Consider the following 25,832-nt stretch of genomic DNA (forward strand, 5'->3'; position numbering starts at 1 on the left):
TTAAATGTTTTTATACCCACTTGGGCGCTGTAGGATTAAATGGTAATAATGGTAATAATTCCGATTTGGGTGCCAATAGAGGATATAGTTACAATATCTGAGAATATTTATAGTTTTTTAAGAGGATAATCAACTTTATGGAATATTTATATCTTGTATACTTTAATGTTGGATTAACTAATTTTAGAATCTATTAACATCATTTAATATTGTATTCTTCCTTTTAGATTTTATATGTTGAGCAATAACATCATGATATATTTTACGAAAGGATGGTAATGGATATTAGAACAAACTGGAGCAATTTTGTAAAAAAATGGGGTACAAATTAATGTGTGAATCAATTCTTTGGACACTTTAAGATGGCCGCCACACTATGTGTTTTATGGTTGATGTATTTAAGAATTGTCCGTCATCTATGTTTGTGATTAATTTGGTTTTTAAGGTGAGCACTTTAGCAAAAATGTATCCATGAGTAAGGCGGATGCCGAAACGCGTTGGATGTTTCATGCTGGAATAAATTAATTCAAGGAATACTGTATTTTGGAGGTGTCCTGGTTCTCCTGTTATTTCAAGGGAGTGTTTGAAGATATATATATATATATATATATATATATATATATATATATATATATATATATATATATATATATATACATTTATATATATGTAATAAAACCCACATGCGACTTTATGATTATTTTTTCATATGTTAAAAGACTGCTATAACTAATTGAATAATTTACGAAATTTCCGTGTGAATAAAATCCAGCGGCATAACATTTGGTAACAAGTGGCAATTAGACACAATTTCAGTAGACAAACATAATGTTCTGTTTTCAGTTGTTTGTGTCTCCTCTCAACATATACAATGTTCTTTTTGTGGCTCTCAGCTATGTTTTTTATTGTCACTATGTTCTTCTTGTTGCCTCACCTCTCGCTTTTTTCTTGAAAAACACAAACTCTACATTCCTCGCGGAATATAATGTTCCGTCTCCAAATGTTGCATCATTGAGAAAACGACGCACACTGATTTTGCAACATTTTTGTTACATATAAAATAAACTAACGTGGCGAGTTGAGGAGACCAAGGTCAATCGCTTTTACACGTCTAAAATGCAGCAAAATCTCAGAAAGCAACGAGAGCTAGTCCCGGTCTGTATATTTTTTATTTAACAACGGCCCGGAAGAGTGCAGAGAGACTAAAGGAAAATGTTATCACCTTCTCCGTGTGAAACGCGCGGTTGCAAATTGTTGCTTATTCTCCGAGACTGAAAGGCAGGCGTTTGATATTGAAGTGCTATAAAGGACAGGAACTAAGTCGTTTTAATGAGAATGGTAAATGTGATTGCAGTGAAGCACCCTAATTTCTGTCGAAAAGTAATACATTCCTGGAATTAGACATAGTTGTGATTGTATACTTCCACGTTGCAACTGCAGCCTTTGCATTGCATTCTGGAACTTGTATTTTCCTGTTATAGGCATTCCCTACAATCCTCAGCATGCAGAATGTTGTTATCTGGAGCCGAAAACTAGCTGGAGGTGTCACACTTCGCATGGGGGTCTCTCATCAGCCAAGGGGGCATTCGCAGCACCTGGAAGGAGGAAACCCTGACCAAAGGAGATCGTTTCAACCTCTAGCATACAGTAGCACTTAAAGGAAAATTAACAAACTTCATGGACACTCCAGACCAGGAAGTAAAACCCCTGCTCAAACATGTCGGGGCAGGGGAGTACGGAGAGGGAGAACGGACGAGTACAACTCTGGCTGCATCGGTGCGCCATACCTGGGCTACTCTTGATGTGGTGCAGTTGGAGAGTGATGCAGGTGACATGCTATGTGATGCTAAGCACAGTTTAGCAGAATTCTCGGAGTTCTATACAAATGTATATGCCTCCCGTGGTACTCTGGACGATGGGGAGTATCAGGGTCACAGGGTTACAGGGTCACATTGCGACATCCTCGGCAGCAACAATTCTACCCCTACCAGTCATGAAAAAAGTAAGATTGGTAATCTCTAGGATCCCCACCTGTAACGAGCCGGGCAGTGATGGATTCCTGGGAGAGTTTCATAGGGACTTCATACATCCACTGGCTCTACAGCTATTACAAGTTTATAACGCTGCTCAGGCAGAGGGAATTCTCTTCCCACTTGCCAGGTAAACACCTTTCATTTTGTGAATCCTACAGACCACTGCCACTTATTAATGCAGACGCAAAAATGATTGCCAAAGCCTTAGATAATGGACTATTACACCTTCTGCCCGAACTGGTATTCCCGAACAAGGTGGATTTTATCCCAGGTAGCTCTACTGCCCACAACCTGAGGCCCTTTTTTGCCCTGCTGCATTGGCTAAACCCAGAAATGGAAGCAATTGCAGTATTTGTGGTCGCCACAAAGGCTTTTGACTCTTGGAATTTCTTGTTTGCGGTGCTGAGCAGAATTGGACTTCCCACATGGTTTGTAAAATGGATTCACCTACTATATGCCCCACTGTTGGACCTGGCTTTTTGACAGGGACATCCCCAAACTTTTTGCCTCCTTCCTCCTATTTTTTCTGACCTGCTGTTGTTGGCTTTTGACCTCTGAGCACTTTACCACTGCTAACCAGTGCTAAAGTGCATATGCTCTCTGTGTAAATTGTACTATTGATTGGTTTATCCATGATTGACTATTTAATCTACCTGTAAGTCCCTATTAGAGTGCACTACATGTGCCTAGGGCCTGTAGATTAAATGCTACTAGTGGGCCTGCAGCACTGGTTGTGCCACCCACCTCAGTAGCCCCTTAACCTTGTCTCAGGCCTGCCATTGCAAGGCCTGTGTGTGCAGTTTCACTGCCACTTCGACTTGGCATTTAAAAGTACTTGCCAAGCCTAGAAATCCCCTTTTTCTACATATAAGTCATCCCTAATGTGTGCCCTAGGTAACCCCTAGAGCAGGGTGCTGTGTAGGTAAAAGGCAGGACATGTACCTGTGTAGTTATATGTCCTGGTAGTGTAAAACTCCTAAATTCGTTTTTACACTACTGTGAGGCCTGCTCCCTTCATAGGCTAACATTGGGGCTGCCCTCATACACTGTTGAAGTGGCAGCTGCTGATCTGAAAGGAGCAGGAAGGTCATATTTGGTATGGCCAGAATGGTAATATAAAATCCTGCTGACTGGTGAAGTCGGATTTAATATTACTATTCTAGAAATGCCACTTTTAGAAAGTGAGCATTTCTTTGCACTAAAAACTTGTTGTGCCCTTCAATCCACGTCTGGCTAGGTTTAGTTGACAGCTCCTTGTGCATTCACTCAGACACACCCCAAACACAGGGTACTCAGCCTCACTTGCATACATCTGCATTTTGAATGGGTCTTCCTGGGCTGGGAGGGTGGAGGGCCTGCCCTCACACAAAGGACTGCCACACCCCCTACTGGGACTCTGGCAGACAGGATTGAACTGAAAGGGAACTTGGTGCATTTCTTAGAGACTCTTTGAAGTCACCCCCACTTCAAAGGCACAACTTAGTATAAAACATGGCCTCTGCCCTACCTCATCAGACACTTGCTGGAGAAGAAACCTGAACCAGAAACTACATCCTGCCAAGAAGAACTGCCTGGCTGCTCAAAGGACTCACCTGTCTGCTTTCTCCAAAGGACTGCTGTCTTGCTGTTGCCCTGCTGCCTTGCTGAACTCTTGTCTGGCTGTGAAAGTGCTCTCCAAGGGCTTGGATAGAGCTTGCCTCCTGTTCCTTGAAGTCTCAGGACCAAAAAGACTTCTTCCTTTCACGTGGACGCTCCGTGCGCCGAAAATTTTGACGCACAGCTTGTTTCGCGGCGAGAAAAACGCCGCACACCGACGCTGATCAACGCGACGCCCTCGGGACGATCGAGACTTCGACGCACAACCTCGCAAGGACAAAGCCGCCCGACTTCCAAGGAGAAATCGACGCGACGCCTACCGTGAGTGCGAAACTTTGACGCACGGCCTCGCAAGGACAACGCCGCCCGACTTCCAAGGAGAAATCGACGCGACGCCTGCCGTGAGACCAAAATTTCGACGCACGGCCTCGCAAGGTCAACGCCGCCCGACTTCCAAGGAGAAATCGACGCGACGCCTACCGTGAGATCGAAACTTCGACGCGCAGCCCCGCAGAACGACGCGCAGCCGGAAAATAAGCAGGAGAATCCACGCACAGACCCGGGACATCTGGTAATCCTCGCGATCCACAAAAAGAGACTGTCTGCGCGCCGGAAAACGACGCCCGACTTCCCCGCGTGGAAAAGAACGACGCAAGTCTGTGTGTGCTGAGCGGAAAACGACGCACACACCCCTTTTTCCACGCATCTCTTCTCCTGTGGCCCTCTGAGGAGATTTCCCACCAGAAACCAGGTACTCTGTGCTTGAAAGACACTTTATTGCTATTTAAAGACTTAAAGACTCTTAATATCACTTTTCAGTGATATCTTTACAAATTCGTATTGCAACTTTGATCGTTTTGACCTACAATTATCCAGATAAATATTCTATATTTTTCTAAACACTGTGTGGTGTATTTTTGTGGTGTTATACTATGGTGTTGTATGATTTATTGCACAAATGCTTTACACATTGCCTTCTAAGTTAAGCCTGACTGCTCGTGCCAAGCTACCGGAGGGTGAGCACAGGCTGATTTTGGATTGTGTGTGACTTACCCTGACTAGAGTGAGGGTTCTTGCTTGGACAGAGGGCAACCTATCTGCCAACCAAAAAACCCATTTCTAACACCCACCCACAACTAGATTTTGCCTCAATAGTCTACTCGCTGATCCTATATTAATCTGTAGGGGCATTCACCATGGGTGCCCACTTTTCACATTATTATATGCTCTGGTGTAGGAACCATGGGCTTGGTTTGAGCTATCCGGAAGCTTTATGCTAATGGAAGGCTGTGCTTTAGCTCGCATAAACTTTTTAAACTTGTTATATCATTATACGCTGACGATAATACAGCCCAAAATGTAAGCCCGCTCATACCGGAATTCACCATTTTTAAAAGGCTTTCTGATATCACAATGCATTAGAATAAGTCCACAATAGTCCCTCTTATGCTTGACACACAGATATGTGCGCTAGACTTTCACCCACATTGGAGCCAGTCATATGTTATGTATATGGGCATTGGGATTAGGCATGATAAGCAGGCCTTTGTAGCGGAGAATTATCGGACAGCCATGACTTAAATTGAAGTGTAAGCTGTCATTGATAGTAAGATTGCCCCTATTGAAAATTATTGTACTTCCCAAATAATTATATCTATTTAATAACATTCCCACTCCCTTAAACAAATTTTTTTTAAAAACAATCTGAAATCCATCATGATTAAACTTAGATGGGCAGGTATACAATGTAAAATGCCACGAGAGACATTTACATTGCCATATTACAGGGGGTGGCGGTAGGGGTGGCCCCTGATTTTGAGCTCTACTGTTACTGTGCACGCAGTTCGCTCATTATTGGATTCATCCTCCCCATTTCATGGCTCACCTGGCAGTAGAACGGAATAATGCACACCCAGTTTCATTATCATTATGGTCAAACCCCACATCACAACCGGGTGGAAATCAATTGGGTGGCTGGTAAGCAACTAGTTTGGCAAGGGCTTTGCCAGTGGATGAAATGCCCCTTGCTGTATGTCCCAAAGAAATGTATCATTCACCATCTGTTGATGCAGTGTACTAGTGATCCAACCTCTCTGACCAGCATGAAAAAACTAGGATTGGATGCAAAAGGAGACATTTTTACAGCTAGACTATTCATAAAACATACTTACTTACACCTACTACCCTTCCGGCGGTAAAGGCCTTCAACTAGGACTCTCCAGCCATTGATGTACTGGGCTTCAATCTGACTCAAGGTGTTACCCATCACCTTGCTATTAGCCTTGAGGCCTCGATGCCACGTGTTTCTTGGCGTTCCTCTTTTCCTTGTCCACGCGAGGGCCTGCCTGGTGGTATTTGATGCAGGCTTCATGTGCAAGGTGCTGGAAAGTCTGCTTCCATAGGTCCTTGTTGCTAGTGGTGTTTGGCAAGTGAATATGGTGGACTTTCCTGAGACTGGCGTTGATGAAGGTTTGGACTTTATTGGTGGTGGTCACTGTTGTCCTCCAAGTTTCTTCTCCATACAGAAGGGGAGATTTTATGTTGGTGTTAAAAAGTCTGACCTTGGTATGCAATGTTAGGTCCGTGGAGCTCCAGATCTTCCTTAGCTGAATGAAGGCAACCATTGCTTTGCTGAATCTTGCCTTGGTGTAGGCATCTGTGTTGCACCTGCTTGTCTATGACACTGCCCAGATTGGTGAAGACCTCAACCTCTTTGAGTGCATCGCCTGCAAGAGTTCTTTCTGCACATAGCTTGTAATTAAAAATAAGTAAAAGTATCTAACAACGAATATGCGGTTCTCTTAGTTATGTGTGTATAATAGTTATACATATATGGAAAATACATGCATAACTAATAAAACTGAATATTCTCTGTTAGATACTTTTATTTTTTTATAATTATGAGAAATGTGCAGAAAGAACTATCTGACCTTTCCATGGGCACCAAAACCATTTAAGGCCCTGTCCGTGATCCTGTCCTTACTGACTAATAAGCATATGATAACCAGAATGTATACTGCTATGGAGGCGGAAGTCCGTATTATTTTGCCTAAAGCAAAAACACAGTTGTAAAAGCCATCATGAGTGTCATATTTCGGATAGATACTGGATATATTGTTGTAACCAGGTGGAATCCCTTGCTTCAGGTGGAAGACTACATAATTTCCATTTCGAATTCCTGTACCAGAAATATGTTACCTCAGTTAAATCGATCAAATGGAAATTGTAGGAAGACTCATTGTTTTCCTCTATCTCGCTTGGTACTGTCCACAGATCCAACAATATTGACGTGAAGTATTTGAAAACATTTCCATTCTGACTGAAATTGATATTTTATTGTCCCCTAAGGTAGCACTCCTGGATCCACTAAAGACATACCTCGTAGTGTGCGAAGGTTTGTCTCAATTGCACTTCTGCTAGTGGAAAAAAACAACTCATTGCCTAGTTCAAAAAATTAAAAAACATGGTGATCTAATACAGTGTACTATATGGGACATTTGGTGACATATTAAATCATGACCCCTTCATCCAAATATCCAAGGACTTCTGAGATGCACTGCAGTTACACCTGTCCAAAAGTGGTGCACTTATATAATATGTAATTCTATGCCCTGTTCTTATGTTTCTTCTGATGCCTGCTGTGAATTATATCTGTGCTTATAGAGTCTCCTGTTAACTCCTTTTTGCAGAAAGTTGACTGAGAAATTAATGTACCTTTTGCAAATATACTTTTTGTAATATTTGAAACTTAAATACACAAATGATTAAAACAAAGTCTAGGAAACAGTACACTCAAAACCTACTAATATACAAGAGCATCACTTCACTTCTTAGGACCCCAGGGAAACATAGATATAGACTAACCAACCATATATTGAATGCTTCTAGCAAGGTCTCTGTCATCTGAAAATTACATCCAATCAAAAGCATGGACTTGGTTTCCAGCAGGGGCTGAGAGGCATATAGGCAGCAAAATAGTGATGGATGAAAATGATTGCATAAGTCTGGGAAACGGATGAGATACATCCTCATTACCCAACGGGACCTTACCTACAATTTGAAGGGTGAGACAGCGAATCTTCTTATATTCTTTTGGGGGACAAGCACTGAGCTACCCACCGGTGTTATTCACACTGCACACATGTTTATGATTGCAGCAAGTTTACCACCGACTGGAAGACACTCACTTCTCCAGTCCTCCATTGGTGATGGAAAGGATCTGTGGCAAAGAACCCTTTTGCAGGGCATGTTGGGCTTTGCAGCACCAGCACAACAAGGATCAAGCCCAATACATGGCATGGAATTACAGATGATATGAATGTAAGCTGACTCCTTGTTTTTCATAGTGACGTATCACAATTGGCACAGGTGTGCACAGTTGTGTTACCACATTGGCGTTGGTGCAATAAAACAGTAACTGGTGAATATCGATACAGCAGGGTGCATTATTTATCAGTTGCCCAATTACTGTTTCCTTCCAAGTTTCACACCTTAGAATGGGGAACACGTAGTAATACCATGTGTTTTCTTCTGTTGTGAAGTGTGAAAACTCGAACTGTTGCATTTCTAACTGCGTGCTTGATATGATGTTATAGGTTCCACACATAAAGAAACAATCCCTTGCTCACTTGTAACAGTGGTAGTAACTTCATGTTGGTAGAAGAGGTAACAAAAGAGGGCTCTGCGGAGGCTAAACTGCACGTGTCAGTGCTGCATGTCAGCTAATGGAGCGTTGATAGGGCTTGTCAGTTATGAGTCTGGATAGAGGAGGAGTGCCTATCCCCACAATTGTAGTTAGAACAGCATGCCTGGCACTGCAGAATCTCAGGGATGACAAATACCAAAGCTGCCTATTCTTTATTTTGCCTCATTCCTTTTTCATTCACCTCCTTGCACTCTCTGCCCATTATCTCATTTTTGTAGGTTCTTTTTCATCCAGGCTTCCTTCCTGTCTTTGTCACTGTTTTTCCGTCTTTCTCTTCTTCCATCTTTCCCCCTTTTGTGTTTTTCATTCTCTTGTTCTGGTTAAAAGTCAGAAGAGGAAAAAAGCTGCTCTAGTCCTCAAATTAGGCACAGTCTTCCGTTATCCCTATGCTGGTGTCTGATTGGTCAGAAGCTGGTGTCCCGGTCTGGGATAAGCGATCCAATTTGTTTCTTGAAGCAGAGTACTTTTGTGATCTGGAATCATGTCACCCAAGGGTGCAGAGATGTCTGTCAATGACTGCAGTGCTATAAGGAAAGTTCCATTAGTAGCCTGTGTGTGTGTAAATAAGTGTTCTATATGAATGCATATATGCTCCCTGGCTTTCTCTCACATATCTCCCTCCTCTATCTCCCACACCCCTTCCTTCTCACCCAATTTGCCTATACCTACTTACACCTATTTATGTCTCAAGTGGTTGCATCCTCTCTCTACCCTCTCCTCCTATCTTCTCTTTCCCCTTTCTCTCTGGATTTATTTATGCGTCCTGTATCCAAATTCCTTTTCTTGTTGTTTTGCTATTCCATCAAGCATTGGCAAAGTCTCTAGCTTGTGTGTTTCTGCTTTGCCACAGCAGAACTCTTGGGCTTGCTAATGTTTTTGTCAATGCACAGAAAGAAAAACGTGGCTATTGCTGATTCTGAGTAGAATTACCAAAAAAAAGAAAATTTGATAACGTATATGCATTCAGGCATCACCATGCATGCACATGCATGTGTCATGATGGAATAGTGGATCCAACATATTGACATGCATGTGAGGTGTCACCACGCTTGCATGTGCATACATCATGACACTGTCACCGTTTTGATTTTTTTAAATTTACCACTCTGAAATGGAAGCCCCCTATTTTGAAACAGTGAATTAAATAGAAGCATTGGCAAATCTAATAGGTTTAAGTGTAATGTGATAACACATGCAGCGTTAGCATATTGGAATGAGGCTCGCAAGAAGGAGCGGACTATAGTTGTAAATTGGTCCCAAATAAGGTTCAATGCAAGCAGTGAAGCGGATGTGGAAACTAATTGCATTAAATGAAACATGAATACTTCATTGAGCTGAGCCAAGACGTGACTGACAAAATTTCCAGCCAATGGCTGGACGAGGCTGCTCAAAGAAAACAAGTGGTTGAAAGGGGCAAGCCCAAAGCCCATTCTAGGTTTATTGTTGAAATACATCTTTCTGACAGCTGCTCTGTCAAAACCTAGACCCAAAAATAAATAAAAAGTTCAAATGCTGGCTGCAGCATGGCCGCACAGTGGATGCACGCAGCGAGTGAGCCAAAAACACTCCAAAGGCATGCCCATCTGCACCCATCCACAGCCGTCGGAGCTAGGGGCCAGCCACTATACCCGGAAACTGGTCTAATCCTCCAGTGACCTCAAATATCTCTTCTCTGGAAGCCACCAGCTAGACCCATCTTTGTTGCCAAAACGTAGTAAATTAGGCATTCTAAATCAAAACTCGGCCACCACTGCATTGTCGAAACGGACTTCGGACAGCTGTTCTGCTTCCGCCCCCACTAAACAGAATACTAATCACCTCATAATCACTTACCTTAACACGCGTTCACCCATCAAGCACCAATCTGAGATATTTCATTTACTCAATTCAGAACCCCTAGATATATTACTCATGACTGAAGCCTGTTAACGGACAAGTCTTTTGCCAGATACCCTAGCAGCTCTCCCCGAAAGCTATAATTTACTCAACATTAACAGACCAATAGGTAAAAAAGGAAAAAGGGTGGCAGCAGCTGTAAAAAAACATCTTATTTTCACTAACCGTACCTCTATATGGTTCTCAATGGTTGACAACATGTTGATCAAGTTAGACTCACCAACTTGCACCTTGATATGCGCCCTGATGTACAGACCCTTGGGCCATATGCAGCAATTCCTTCAACTTTTGCCTGACTCACTCCCCTCATTAGCCCCTCTTCCCTGACCCAGTTAGCTCCATCCTTAACATGTCCCTATGTCAGGGTAGTATCCCACACTCCTTCAAGAAGGCTGTGGTAATCGCCCTCCTGACAAACAACCCGGATAGGACCTCGCAATCGTGAAAGCTAGTGACCCATCTCTTTAGTTCCTTATCTAGCAAAGCTACTAGAGGCCCATGTTGCTCAGCATCTCTGCTCCTTCCTAGAGGACTCTAATTTCCTTGACCCTCACCAGGCAGGCATTCGACCTGCCCACTCAACAGAAACAGTCATCATCTCTGTAGTAGATGACATGAGAAAGAGCAGATAGAGGCATCACTCAGGCAGTGGTCCACTTAGATCTATCAGTGATCTTTGACTCCCTCGACCATGCTATTTTGATCGGCCATGTCCAGGCCTCAGGCTTGTAGGGCACAGCTCTGGACTGGATGAAATCTTTCCTCAAAGAATGCTCTCAGTCAGTCTGGCTCTCTCCCTTTAGTTCATCTAAGGTCCAATTAAACTGCGAAGTATCATAGGGATCTTTCCTATGCCCCCATCTCTTTAATCTTTACATTTTCCTTTACGTACATTCCCCGCAGAAGAGGAAGGTGAAAATCTATAATTATGCTGATGATATGCAGCTGCTTTTCACCACTGATAACACCTCGGAATCCATGGAGTTCTTCCAAAACACAATGCTATAACTTCACAACTATATGAAAAGGCACCAGCTAAAACTACATTCTGATAAAACAGAAATTGTTACCACAAAAAATAAACTTCACCAATGGAATCCCTCGTTCTGGCCCCCTAAGATGGGATCTTCCCTCATACTCAAGAAAGCTGTAAAAAGCCTCGGGATCCTCATGGGTGAGGATCTTTCCATGAAAACACAGATAGGAGCAGTGATTTCCTCATGTTGTCTCCAACTTCGGAGAATCACAAAAATCAGGAAATACTTCACCTTTGAAGGTGCCATACAAATCATCATTGCCTTAGTTATATTCCAGCTAGATTATGCAAACTCCTTCTATTTGGGACTCCCAATAGTCCTAAATCATAGGTTGCAAATAGCACAAAACCAGGCAGGTAGGCTGGTCTTTCGCAAACCCAGACACTGCCATATCAAGCCATTGATGGAAAAGCTACATTGGCTCCCAGTAGCCCAGAGGACCATCTTTGAAACTGTCTGCATTATCTTTAAATCACTCTGCGACAAAAGCCCGGCGTTCGTATCCTCCAGAATTAAGAGTTCCATCCCCCAGTCGTAACCTAAGATCGGCCTACCTGAACCACTTGACTATACCAATATTTAAAAGGAAGAAGTTGGGCACCGTCAGATTTTTGGAGATTACTCCCGCAAATGAAACTTTCTTCCTCCTGACATCGGATTCACACCCAACTATGAAAGGTTCCGGAAGCTCCTATAAACCTGGCTGTTTAAGCAAGCACATGGCTAATTGCCCTGACAGTGTTCCGCCTACTTATCACTTTAGCTCAAGAAACCTATCGGATGTACGTGCGCTCTACAAACTCCGAGTAACATGACATAGTAGCATCTTTTCAGAAAGGAGCAGACTGGTAGCAAATTTTAGTTGCTGGGCCCTCATAAAAATGTCAACAAAAAAGGAATAAGAAAAACAGGGTGGGACGGAGCAGGACTGTGGTGGAGGAGCAAAGGGATCAAGTAAACACCAACAACATTTGGCAATTGTGACCAGGGAGGGCCAAGGGAAAAATAGGGTAGAAGAGTGTTAGGGATAGGAGGGCAATATATGAGAGTGTGTGGGGCAGATGTGAGAAGGGAAAGCAGCACTTAGGCGATAGGAAGTAGACAAATGCACTCCTATAAAGTGCTACAAGCAAAAGAAAAAAGTAGTTCTCTGAATGAAAAAAGTGGAAGAAAGTTATCCAGGCAAAGGGATGGTAAGGAAGCTATACTCCAGGGGAGGGACAAACACAAGAAGAGTAAGGAAAGTGACAGAATAATCAGCAATTTACATGATTAACAAGAAAGCCGACCAAAGATAAGTACTGGATTAGCCCACGCAAAGTCTACTGTAAATACTGGTATTGCTCACAATAGGCACAATAGGTCTTTTGATAACAAGACAGCTAGAGCTGTCTGATGGCAAGACTTAAAAAGACATGTAACAAAATGCAGAGAGAAATGTAGGGCATGATGAGCTACTCAATCGCTCCTGACCTTGTGCAACCGTAGGCCACTGTAGTAGTCACACTAGAAGTACGGTGGGCAGGCGGGTCTCAGCATAGGCGGCTTGTCAGCCAAAGCACGAAATTGCCATTTTTGGTGTTGAGTGAGAGTTGTGCCATTTAATCAACCACACTCAAAAATTTATAATCTAAGAATGATAGAATGTTGTTTTGACTATAATGTCAAATCACTTGTTGCTAACATTTTGCAATGATCTGAAGGTTACAGATTTGAATATTAGCAAGACGGACTCAACATTCCATCCTTAGTTGTTTACAAATGGCAGAAGTGCAATTTGAATGGGGTCTTCTTTAGCCATTTCACTTTTTTAGTAGTTGTTTGGCTCATACATTGGTCCCAGTTGCTTCACTGATGCCTGACTGATGCTGTAAGGAGCTGCTGATTGGAAACCCTTCATGTCTATGTGTCTGCTTGACTGTGTGTTGTCTTTGGTTTGGTGGTTGCTGGGAATGTTAGAAACAAGCCAAACTGGCAAATGTATCTATTGTTTATAACAATCGAGGTGTAAAATACGCCATTTAAACTCATTCCATCCATAATTTTCTCGAGGAGAAACCCTGTCCACTTCCCTGTACACCTTGTTTCAGTGTGGACTCACTTCCACATTCCAGTCCAACTCTTGACTTCTGTTCCCCTTTTCAACTCATCCCAGCTGCCAATGACCTGTAATAGCCGTTAGGTGCTGAGAAGGAGCAGTCATTTAAGATGATTATTCCTTTATTTTGATTGAGTGAGTGCTGCATCTCATTTTTAAAATACTTGTGGGCACAACCATATTTTGTGTGGTCATTATAGGACTGTAAAGCCCTTAAGAGAGAAACCACTCTTCAGGAGACAAGTAAGAAGTGAGACAATTGGCTTTAGTCTTCAAAGCCCTTCCACTATACCTCCTTAGGGTAACATTTATAGGATGCACTGCAATGAACAAATGGAAAGGAAAATAAAAATACTGATGAACGTCTATTGCTGTGAGAGAATGGAAGGCCATGGCTTTGATAAAAATGTAAGGCAGGCATATAAGTGTTATAAATCTGAACTAATATTAGTCATTCAGATTGAAAATAGAGCCAAACACAAGGGTGTAAAAACTAGATTTAACACCCTTAAAAAGGCAGATGTGCTATTTGTAGACAGGCACCTATCTACCCGATAAAGCATGAGTGATAGGTCAGTGAGATCTCTGCCCCGGTGGCACAATGAGATTGCCACGGCACACGCCTCCTTGCCCAGTGACCTGATGATCTATGATATGTGTTCTTTATTGGCTTTGCACCGAGGTGCACCTGATTCTTGGGATTGCCTTTGACACTTTAACTGACAATGAAAGCATGACTTGGGTAACCAGAGTATTGTGGATGTAGTAAAGAAGGATGTTTACCAAAGCCAGATACAGTTCTCATACTGACATTAGTTGCCATCCTCTGCTGATTATCTTGGCAGAGTGTGGTCTTCACATCTTGAATATTAATGTAAATCTTTGCTTATCATGAAACGTAAGCATAGGAACTGTACTTTCAGAGAAATGTTCAACCAGAAAAGAACGTTTAATGTAATACAAGCAAGGCTAGATGCATGGCAAATTACACGAGTAGGGATTACCTCTGTGGCAGAGGACCAGCTAGGTAGCAGTATTTGGGAATTAGATATTACTCACACATGCAAGGAATTTAAACATATATAGTAAAGGAAGTTAAAGAAATAATTTGTTTGTTAATAGATGCCATCACTGGATGCCCGGCTATTGTTAAATGCTGTACATACGGCCAAGCATATTGATTACGCAGCCCTGCTCCCCTTTCGTGGATCGATTCCTGCCTCATAGCTGGTCCATTGTTCAACAAAGTAATCAGTGCTAGACTGAGACCAGGATGAAGCATGATCATGCGGCAGAATGTGCTGCAGAGGGAAATCTACGATGGAATACGTCCACATGCATAGTCCTTGCTTCTGAATAACTTTTAGGTTTCCCTTAAAATTATAACCAATAACAGTAACCATTTGGAAACACCACAGTGACAGACCACAGGAAATTGTAATGATAGTGGCATTTCTTTAGGCCAGTGGTTCCCAACTTGTGGTCCAGGAACCCCTAGGGGTCCGCAAAGCCTTCTTAGGGGGTCTGCGACTGCCTACAAAATTTAAAAAATATTAACAAATGTTGACACATTAGGTCCCCAGCCTCCAGTAATGACCCAGGCGAGGGTACCCAGATTCCAATGATAATTCAGTGGGGGTCCCTGGGTTCCATTAATGTTAAAGTGGGGTCCACAGAAGCTTTAGGCCATAAGCAAGATCCCCACTATATGACAAAACAGTACTAAACAAACATGATAGAAGAAGAAACGCATTGACCTTACCACACCGCTTGGCTTAGGGCTAGCAGAAAGGGGCACCAAGTGCGGGTAGGAAGGGCTTTGGTGTGGTCGTGGGTATGCTTTTCACAATAGCTATTCATGGCCATTTCTTGTCTTCTTTGTCTTTCTCCCCTTCCACTCTCAGTCTCACCCTAATCTCTTGATCGGCCTCTACCCTCCTTCTGTTTTTGTATATTAATTTGACTGTGACTCATTCACATAATTCTCTTGAGCGCAATTACACAGAACTACCTTTGAATTACACAAGGTGTGTACTCCAGCATTTACACTATTTTCTGAACAGCAGCAGCCACTTGCGATCTCTTAGTTTCTTGTGCCTGTGCTCCTGCGGTAGGATTTTTGCTCCAAATTACTCTCAACTACTAAAGCAGGGTTAATAGCATAATTTTCAGTAATTTCACTTCACAACTTAAACAGAATTACTGAAATTACACTGGTTACTCTGGCATAATTAAATTTTGCTCGCTCGTAATAATGTCATGCTTTAATTTAAAGGCCACATGCAACAGAACGCAGTGAATACAACGTAAAATATAAACATGGATCAAGTACAGCAGTTCTATGTTTTTGGTACTGCAAGAATCTCATCAAAGAATGTTGTGCAATGTTTAAAAAGTTGTACTGAAGATCATGGCAGGGATGGAGGTATACATAACCCAAGGTAGGCTGGGAGTAAGGGTAGGAAACAACGCACGTCTCCTTGAGGCCGTGTCTGAGCACCTCCTTACAGACAAAATCTACCTTTGCGGCAACAGTTTATCCTGCGCCCTTTAAACATCTACAGCATAGAGGCGGATCCTTGGCAATCCAGGGTCCTAAATTTGAAATGCTTTGAACAACCACCTGCCCAACTGATATGAGCTTCCAAAAACTATTGAAAACGGAGCTCTTCAAACTTGTCTACAACCGACTGCAAACACAAAATGGGCTCATTCAAGCCGGACCCAAATTGTGCCGGCGTTTCAGTGGTTCTTTCTTTATTTGCTTTCCTCACTTTTCATAATTACACAACATGAGTGAAACCTTAAACAGTAATGCTTATTTAGAAAGTGCTACCAAGTAAGAGGAAGGCATAAAGCTGAGAGACAGGTATGCAGAATAGTTAACGAAGTTCTAGTTGTATATCCAGATTTTTCACAGCAGCTTATGCCACTCGACATTATATAGTGGAACAAGATGAGGTTCCAAAGAGGACCTTCGAGCCAGAGAAGTAGCTTTTGGCAGAAACAGTGAGGTCGGGCAGTGACATGATATACCTTAATACTGGGGGGAGGTTGTTTGAGAAGTCGGCAGCTGTGCTGTGCATGGGGTTAGGGCGAGGAAGTGCTAGGTTTCTAAGTGAAGGCGGTCTTTGCTGCGTATAGGGAGATGGTTTGAGAGAAGCGGTACCTGGCCATGTACCCATTTAAAAGACGAGGCTCAGTAACGTGAACACACCTATATTTTGAATTGGGAGTTACCCTGCCTAGTGATAAAAAGATATGATGTGGTGACATTTGGGAATGTAAACTAAATGCAGATGGTAAATTTTAGACTCTCTCAAGACTAAGGATTTTCGTGGGAGGATGAAGTGGAGACTGGTGCAAAAACCCAGTTTGCTCAGCACCAGCGAATTGACCAAGGTCATGGTTGATCGCAAAGATAGGGGCATCCAAAATATTAAGGCAAAGAAAGCTGGGAGAGTTCATTTCTGAGGTGGCATGGCAGGCCTGTTAGAGTGGACTTTGAGGTTCTTGGCTGAACGGGTGGGGAAAGAGAGTTAAACAAGCATTAGCATAGTCAAAGGGGCCAAACTTGCATTTGAAGTATTGATTAAAACTGTTTTAAAGCTTGATTCTGTTAATAAAAAATGATTGATTCTGAATATGCTTTCTGTATGTGATGCATCTAAGAGAAAAATAACAATAATTCCCATGTAAAATAGCCCCTTATGATTTGCAATTCAGGCACTCAATAAGAAACAGAATAATACACGAATTAGTCAGTAGCATCAGGTGAGATGGCACTACACCTCCCAGTGGAGCAAAAGCCCACTTTGAGTACATAATAAAGTACTTGTAACAACTGGTAACAATTGCAGAAAGCTGCGCTGTCAAGCCAGACGTAAAAAGGGTGACATCCACGGCGATATTTCACAATGTATTCAAATGCAAATTAGAAAAAAGCAAATAAAACAAAATACTGCCATAAACGCTATATGCAGAATATTTATCTATTTTGCAGTTTTATTGATTTTAGCTCTTCTTTATCCAACAATTTATACGTCTGACCATATCTAAAACATTCCGAAAGTTTATTTCATTTGATGGAGTGTGCTGAAACCCACTGCTGAATGTTCAGCATCTTCTCTCCATTTTGCAACCTTATTGAAAGTCTGGTATTCATAGTTAAACTGCTTAATATTAGTCTTTAGTGTTCAATGCTTTTCTAAGTGCTGAGGGAACACCATCTACCAGCGGTGCATTAGTGTGTGTTCACAGCTTATAGCTGGGATAAACTTTTTGCCCAAAATAGCTGCATTCATTGCACTTCTGAAATGAACGCAGTCACCTTCAAGATGTAATGTGTGATACTAACAGCACCAAACAGGACTCGTCAGCGGAGAAAGGATGCTGGGGCACAGCAGCAGTAGCAGCAAAGACGGGTTGTGCCTTCCATTGTGTAATTTAGAAATCAGTATTTTGGTGAGGTGGGGGATAAGTGGAAAGCCATCAATGTTTATGTGATACACATAAAAGGTCTGTGTTGGTGATCTCATACAATGTGTGGCTCTAGTTACCTTTAGAAATTTCAACAGATACATTTTACAAGGTAGCATCAAGGTATTTGATTTTGAATGGGATGTAAACATACTTACTGAGTAGGAGTGAGGCCCTCATTACGACTTTGGTGGGAAGCCGCTGCAGTCAACAGACTGCCAGTGCTGGTGGTCTGCTGACCGCCATATTAGGAGACCTGAAAAATCCGACTCCGTTGGCCTGGCCGACGGAGTTGAATAGGCGGTTCCACCACCAGCACCGCCACGGCAACAAGACATAGCCCGCCGTATTACGATACGTAATACGGCATGGCGCGGTCCTGTCGGCGGTGCTGAGCTGACGGTGGAAAACACCAAGACCCATCCCCTCCCGGACAACCACCTTGCCAGAAAAGGTAAGTTGAGCATCCAAAAAGGGGGGTTTGTGGTGTGTTGGGTGCATGTGTGTGATGTGTGCGTGTATGTGTGCCTGAATGGGTGTGTGTGTGTATTTGTGTGTGGAGGCTGTGTGTGCCTGTATGTATGCGCAGGGAAGGGGGGGTGTCGAGTGTGAGTGAGTAGGTGTGTGTATTGGGATGCATGTGAGGGGGGGCATTTGTGCAAGTCTGCGAGTGAGTGGTGGTGTCTGTGTGCAAGTGTGCCGATGAGGGGTGTGTGTGTGCAAGTGTGCATATGTGGAGGGGGAGTGTGTGAATGTATGTGTGCGTGGAGAGGGTGGGGGTGTGCATGAATGCAGAAGGGGTGGGTATGTGAATGATTGCGGAGGGGGGGTATGTGTGGGTGCGAGTGGGGCTGTGTGTATGTCAGTGTGAGAGCGGGTGGGGGTGTTTGTATGGATATTTGCGGTTGGGTGGGGGGGTGTTTGCAAGTATGTGGATGGGTGGGGGAGTGCATGGAGGTGTGTGGACATGTGGGGGGGGTGTGTGCCATTGACAGGAATGAGGATTCCTGTCGCCGGGTGCATTTCTGCCAGGATTTTCATGGCAGGCGACTGCCACAAAAATCCTGGCGGCTTGCTCCTCGTAATTTGGGTGGCGGACTGAGGCCTGCCGCTGGCCCAGAGGAGCTCACCGCCGGCCACGTCAGTGCGACCGCATAGGTGGGCCAGGCGGCGTTGTACCGGTTTGGCTTTGGCCAAACCCCACAACTTCTAATGTGGCGGTCTTTAGCGCCGGGTCCGCGGCGGTAAGTGAGCTGTGGCAAGGCTGGTGGTCTGATGACTGCCAGCCTCGTAAAGAGGGCCTCAGTGTCCAATTGTGGTGACTTACTACCTCTACTACCTCTTGAACTTACCATTCTTGCTATTTTGCAAAATTATATTTGCATAAATGTACTTAACACACTTAGGACCACAGAAAGAAAGGTCAAAAAATGATATCAGATATCAGTAATAAGGGAACAGAAAGCTTCTTGGAAAGGTTATTAAGCAGTCTTAACTGAAGCATGAACCACACCATGATTGCTCGTCCCTGCCAGTGCTTATGTTAAGGAGAGTATGTGCAGAAGCACGAAATAATTGTCTGATGTGAGCAGCTTGGTTTAATCCAGGATGTCTCCATGGCACCAGAGTGCAGACAGACAGAGTCTATCCGTATATTAAAGGTGATGGTGGAATTCCAGAGGATTTGAATGTACTGTTGCCCCTGGAATAAAAAGGAGAGAGAGTTATGCAAGCTGTTGCAGCCTTCACAGTGAGATCATAACGACACAAACAAATTTCATATGAACAATCACACCACTTCATAAACTGCTACAAATTGATCAGCTAGAAAGACTCAGTTTATAACACCCTTAATGAAGTTTAGCTGCTAGTGAGGTGCAGTTAATGCAACCCGATATACAATGAAATTAGAGATATATAGAAGCAAGATAGGCAATTGTGTATCTGCTTTTGATACGGTATCTCATTCGGTCCCATTTCAGAAACTGATAGACAATGGCATTGCTGTTTCCGCCCACTCTTCGTTCTCTGTTTTGCAGCATCGTACTTTTTAGGTTTCTCTAAACCAAGCACTTTCTCTTCCATGTGCTATGCCCCAGGCCTCTTCAATGAACCCAAAACGTTTTTACATATATGTTAAACCCTTTACTGATCTCGTTGAGGGCCATGGTCCCTCACGTTTTAGTCTTTATGTATGCTGATGATTCTCAGATCATTGTAACTTTTAATGCGGAGAATGAGGACACCGCAACCACTCTTTGCCTCTGTTTCGCAGAAGTTTCAAGATGGATGGGACTTAATTTTCTTAAGTTGAATGGTGACCAGACAGGGGTGTTGGTGGTGGGCAACCAGCCCAAACTCTGGGGCTCTCATTGGTGGCCTGCTGCTCTTGCACCACTCCCCACTCCTTGTAATGCAGCCAAGAGCCTTGGCTTCTGGATTGGCGAACGGCTTTTCATGGATGTTCAAATTTCTAAAACTGAGACCCATTGTTTTTGGTTACTTAAAAGTCTGAAGAAAATTATCTGGCTTCTTCCGATCTCTGCACAGAAAGTGGTGGTTTGGGCTTTCATCATATCCAGGTTAAATTATGGCCATATGCTTTATTTAGGTGCCCTAAAAAACATTAAAGAAATCTCAGATTGTACAAAATTCTGGGGCACAGAGGCTTTGCCATGTCTCCCCAGTATTTCTCTGTAGACAATCAGCTTTGCTCTCTTTATTGGCTTACGGTAGAGAAGCACATCCATTTTAAAGCTTTATGCACAGGGCCTTGTATGGTGGTGCCCCTTCTTACCTCAGAGCATTGGTGCATTGGTAGTCTCCTAAGCAGACCCTTCACTCTGGAAATCAGCTCCTAACTACTATACCATGTTACAAATCTGTAAACCAGGGAGATAGATCTTTTGCTGTTCTTGATCCTACCTTGTGGAACTCTCTCCCTTCAAAAATCTAAACTTGCACCTCTCTTCTGGATTTCCATAGACTGCTGAAAACCTGGCTCTTTTAGGATATTGCTGTCCCCTCCTTCATTTTAGGTCTCTTTGCATAGTTGTGTGCTGGAAATGTACTGATTGATTTATTGATTAAAGAGCCATTTTAAAAAACCGATCAGAATGCAATTTAATGATAAGTAGATGCTGTTAAATTCAGTGCCTTTATATATGTGATCTTTCTAACTGAATCATAAATGGAGGCAGACACAGGCAGGTGTTCGAAATGTATTCCACTGTACATAGTGGAGTGCACTGTATAAGGAGAATGTGAGAGTAACATTTCTCAGAGGGATAAAATGGAGCACGAAGTAAGAGCAAGTCCAGAAATATTTTATGGGGAAAGTATTTTGAGAAGGACAGACTGATCAAAGGTAGTTGAACAGCTTCCACTACCTTTGATCACTCCCTCTCTAAGATACTGAGATATAATGTATAGGGATTATTAAAGCAACAAGTTCAATGAGTGGAGGAAATCTAGTTTAAACTGGGGGAGATATCACTAAATAAAATAAAATCAAGAAAAACTATTTAGAAACCTAGAATGAGTTTCACAAAACTTGTAGATGGCCAGAAGACAACAGAGATAAAGCAATGGAATTTGTTGAAAAGAAGAGTGAAGAGATTGAGTAGATGAAGGTACAGAGAATGGGGTCAGTTGGAATGGTGGTAGGTGTGACTTCAGTAAGAAATTTAGATTTAGAAACTAGTGAAACTGATCAGAGTGATGGCACGAGAACGTGCAATGCAAGTATGATATAAAATTCTGGTTGTATGAAATTTAGGGGAATGAACATGGAAGGAATAATTAGGAGGAGAACAAAAGTCAAGACAAGTCTATCTATGAAAGTGGAAAACAGAATTGGGAAATGTGAATGCCTTTCAGAATCATGCAGGGAACAATACTGCCAAAACACAGCTCTTATCTCTATTTCTAGAACAACTTCATAAGTTATTCTAGAAACTTTTTCTCTTTGTCTACTTAGCCCCATGTCACAAATACCATCAATTTTTGTGAAATCTCATTTTACAAAGTGAGTACTTTAACTCATTGCTTCTAAATTCTAAGCCTAATTATTAATTGCATACATAAGAATCGTTATTTACCTACTAGGAAACACAACCCACAGCCGCCAACACCCTCTGCCTCCTTGAGCCCACTGATGCAAACCCCAGTGCTTACTCTGACCACCTTCCCACTGCCTGGGACCTGCTCACCACACAAAACATCACAGCCATCATGAACTCCATCCACTCAGGAGCACCAACAGACTCCCGTCCCCACCACATTCTCAACCTCAGGAGCAAAATGATCAGCAACAAGGTCACCGCTATTTTCAACTCATCCATAACCCTGCCATCTTCCCCGAAGAATGGAAACATGCTGAAGTCAAACCCCTTCTAAAGAAACCATCTGCAGACTCCAGTGAACTCAAGAACAACTGTCCCATATCTCTGCTCCCCATTCCCTCCAAAGTCCTCGAGAAAGGCCATCAACCAACAACTCAAAGAACACTTGGAGAACAACAATTTTCTGGACTCCACCCAATCTCGATTCTGCACTAACCACAGCACCAAAACTGCCCTGATCACTGCCACTGACGACATCAGAACCCTCCTTGACTGGGGAGAAACAGCGGCCCTGATCCCCCTCAACAGCATTCAACACCATATCCCACCACACCCTTATCAAGAGGCTTCAGCACATTGGAATCCAAGGAGAATCCCTCAAATAGATTGTCTCCTTCCCCACCGGAAGAAGCCAGAGAATCTGCCTACCACCCTTCACCTTGGAACCTAAGCACATAATCTGTGGTATCCCTCAAAGCTTATTCCATTGCCCTACACTATTCAACTTCTACATGACCCCCTTGGCCAACATCATCAGAATCCCTGGAATGAACATCATATCCTACACAGGTGATACCTAGCTCATCCGTTCACTGTCAGAAGACCTCTTCACTATGAGGGCCAACGTCCGCAGGTGCCTGACAGATATCGCGAACTGGATGAAAAACAACTGCCTAAAACTCAACATGGACAAAACTGAAGTGTGGTTCTTTGGGAACAACACCTCCCCGTGGAAGAACTCCTGGTGGCTTTCTGAACTAGGACCTGCACCCACTCCAACAGGCCACGCTTGCAACCTTGGCACCATCCTGGGCAGCAAACTCACCACGAAAAACCAGATCAACACAGTCTCCTCTGCCTGCTTTGTCACTCTTCGCACACTTCGTAAGATCTTCAAATGGCTCCTTGTCAACACCAGATGAACCGTTACTCAAGCCCTAGTCACCAGTCAGCTGGACTATGACAATGCACTCTACGTAGGAATCACCACACACCTCCTGAAGAGAATACAGACCATACAAAATTCATCGGCTAGACTCATCCTCAACCTCCACAAACGGACCCACACCACCCCCCACCTTAAGAAGCTCCACTGGCTCCCCATTCAGAAGAGATGTCAATTCAAGATACTGATCCACACCTAAAAAGTCCTTCATAATCAAGGACCAGCATACATCAACCACTGCAGTAAATTCCACCAGCCCTCAAGACACCTGCGCTCCCCTTCCTTCTCCCTCGCACACACAGCCCTCATCTGCGAAGCAACAGTGGAGGACGCTCCTTCTCCTGCCTCGCAGTGAAATCCTGTAGCGATCTCTCCCTTCACCTCACCTAGGGATCTCATCATCTCTTCTGGAATTCAGGAAAGGACTCAAGACGTGACTGTTCTACTGAGCCCTCTAAGCAGCATGCTGAAAGTGCCTGGATACCCTCCCGGGTGATTAGCCGCGCTGTATAAACCCTTGATTGATTGACTGATTGAACCTTAGCCAGCAAGGTTGTTGAGTGAGTTAAATAACCGCTGCTGATATTTGCGGAATCTTCAGAGGTTATAGGACTGCTTTTGCATTGCTGTGTTGAACCTGAACTTAATATATGATCAATTGTGACTTATAGTGAAGTTGCTTTAATATTTGGCCTAATTCCATTGTCAATATTAGTTCACATGCCTAGATTTTGATCATATCTAAAATCTCATTAGCACATTTGAATGTGCCAGCGCCACACACAGAATAAATTAATTAATGTGTTTCCCTATCTGAATAGGTAACTACTTATCGAAATACAATCTACACCATAGGTTATACGAGTTTATTCATTAGACTTTCACCATTATGTTTGTTCCATAAAACAAATACATCCCACATATCTCACAAATAATGGCAGGAATAAGAGCACAACCAGAAAACAAAGAGCATGGCGAGCAATGTCCGTAGACATGACAACCTTAGTGGCAATAGGTGAAACATCCTTTGAAACCGAATGCAGGGAATTTAATCAAACAACTATGGAAATTTGCACAAAGCCCACAAGATGCTTGAGAAGTATAATACAAACTGCACGACATTGATTGGATAAAGCATGTTCTATCTGTAATCTAAAACTTGGTTAAATCCCTTACACTTTGATCCCACAGATTAGCGCGCTATCCATCTACAAAGAATCAGAAAAAGTGAAGAACTCTTGCTCTAAAAATATGATCTCTATTTTACGGCTAATCAATATAGGGTTGAAGACTCGTCTCTCTATATTGTCCACGAAACGCTTGTGGATATTCAGTACACTCTGAGTGTCTCCAGAAGACAGTCGACAAGTATGAGCATCACTTTTTCCTCTGGGAAAGATAATATTTAAAGGGGAGGGTAAGGGGAAACAGCCTGACCACACAATGGGCTTCTACCCTATCAGATATACTATCGCCTATTTCAATGTGTTGCCAGATAAGGTTTTGTCATCTAATGGTGGGACTGAAATTAAGGCAATTAACCAGAACATTGTACCCTATACTGCTACAGCACGCAAAGCAAGTCTCATAGAACCAATCTCCGTTGCCGCCCTGATCCCAGGAAGTTGACAAAAGTTCTTTTTTTTGGCCCCCAATTTTGGTCTGTGAAGGACAATTAGTTACCTATTACTTCTTGCTTTCCAAGAGCACCTGCAGTTGCCTCGTGGTCAGCCCTTCATCAAAAGCAGGAAAAGGTACTTTTGACAAAGTAGTGCAATTACCACATCCTTCAGAAATTGATGACCAGTCCACTTAATTCCCAGAACGATGCAGGTCCTATCCATCTTCAGAGAAAACGTGACCTCTGTTCACATCGATGTTGTGCTCTCCGGGCACGAGCAGTCCATGGTGGGTGGGCGTTACCCAGAATGATTGCAGATCTGCGCCATGTGAGCAATTACATATTCTGAGTAGGACCTGGCAGCTGAATAACTATATGAGGTGTTAAATGATTTGATTACAAATGGAGCAGGTCGAACACATCTCATTTTTAGATACTGAGTGCACATTTGCTGCAGCCGTCGGCAATTCAGTTTCCACATCACTTCGTCAGATTCAATGTGCAGTTAGTCAGCTCTTTATCATTAGGAGAGAGCAGAATATATTGTATCACTTAAATTAAAGAAGCTGTGTCCGAACTGGTCCATTGCAAGGAAAAGTCGGGAAAATACCCAGAAGAGTAAAACGTGGTAATTCTCGTTTTATTTTGTCATTTATTTTGTTAACTTTCACTGTTGGGTGAGATGCTGGGCACTCGTCAATATTTTAACAAATGTGTAAATGTACATTTTATTTTGTTTGTCAAAAATCACACATTTCCATAGTAGCATTAAGGGAACTCGTTTGTGTGTAGATGTGCTCATTTTGAAAGAGCATAATGTCACCACTTACAGGTAAACCAATGTCTGGAGTGGGCTGACCCATTACCCTATGCTGTTTACAGTGTAAACTTGTGAGGAGCCGCATGGAAAGTATGATGAGGGGTGCCTGAGATGTTTCCCACCTAGTGATAACTGCTCAGCCATAAATGAGCTACCCACAAAAGATCTTGAGCTTTAATGACAGTGTGGTCCTGGATATGAGTATTAATGACAGATGACTGCATGATAGTCCGGGAAGCTATCTTTAGCCTGAATTCA

The sequence above is a fragment of the Pleurodeles waltl genome, chromosome 3_1, assembly GCF_031143425.1.
Source record: "Pleurodeles waltl isolate 20211129_DDA chromosome 3_1, aPleWal1.hap1.20221129, whole genome shotgun sequence".
NCBI lineage: Eukaryota > Metazoa > Chordata > Amphibia > Caudata > Salamandridae > Pleurodeles > Pleurodeles waltl.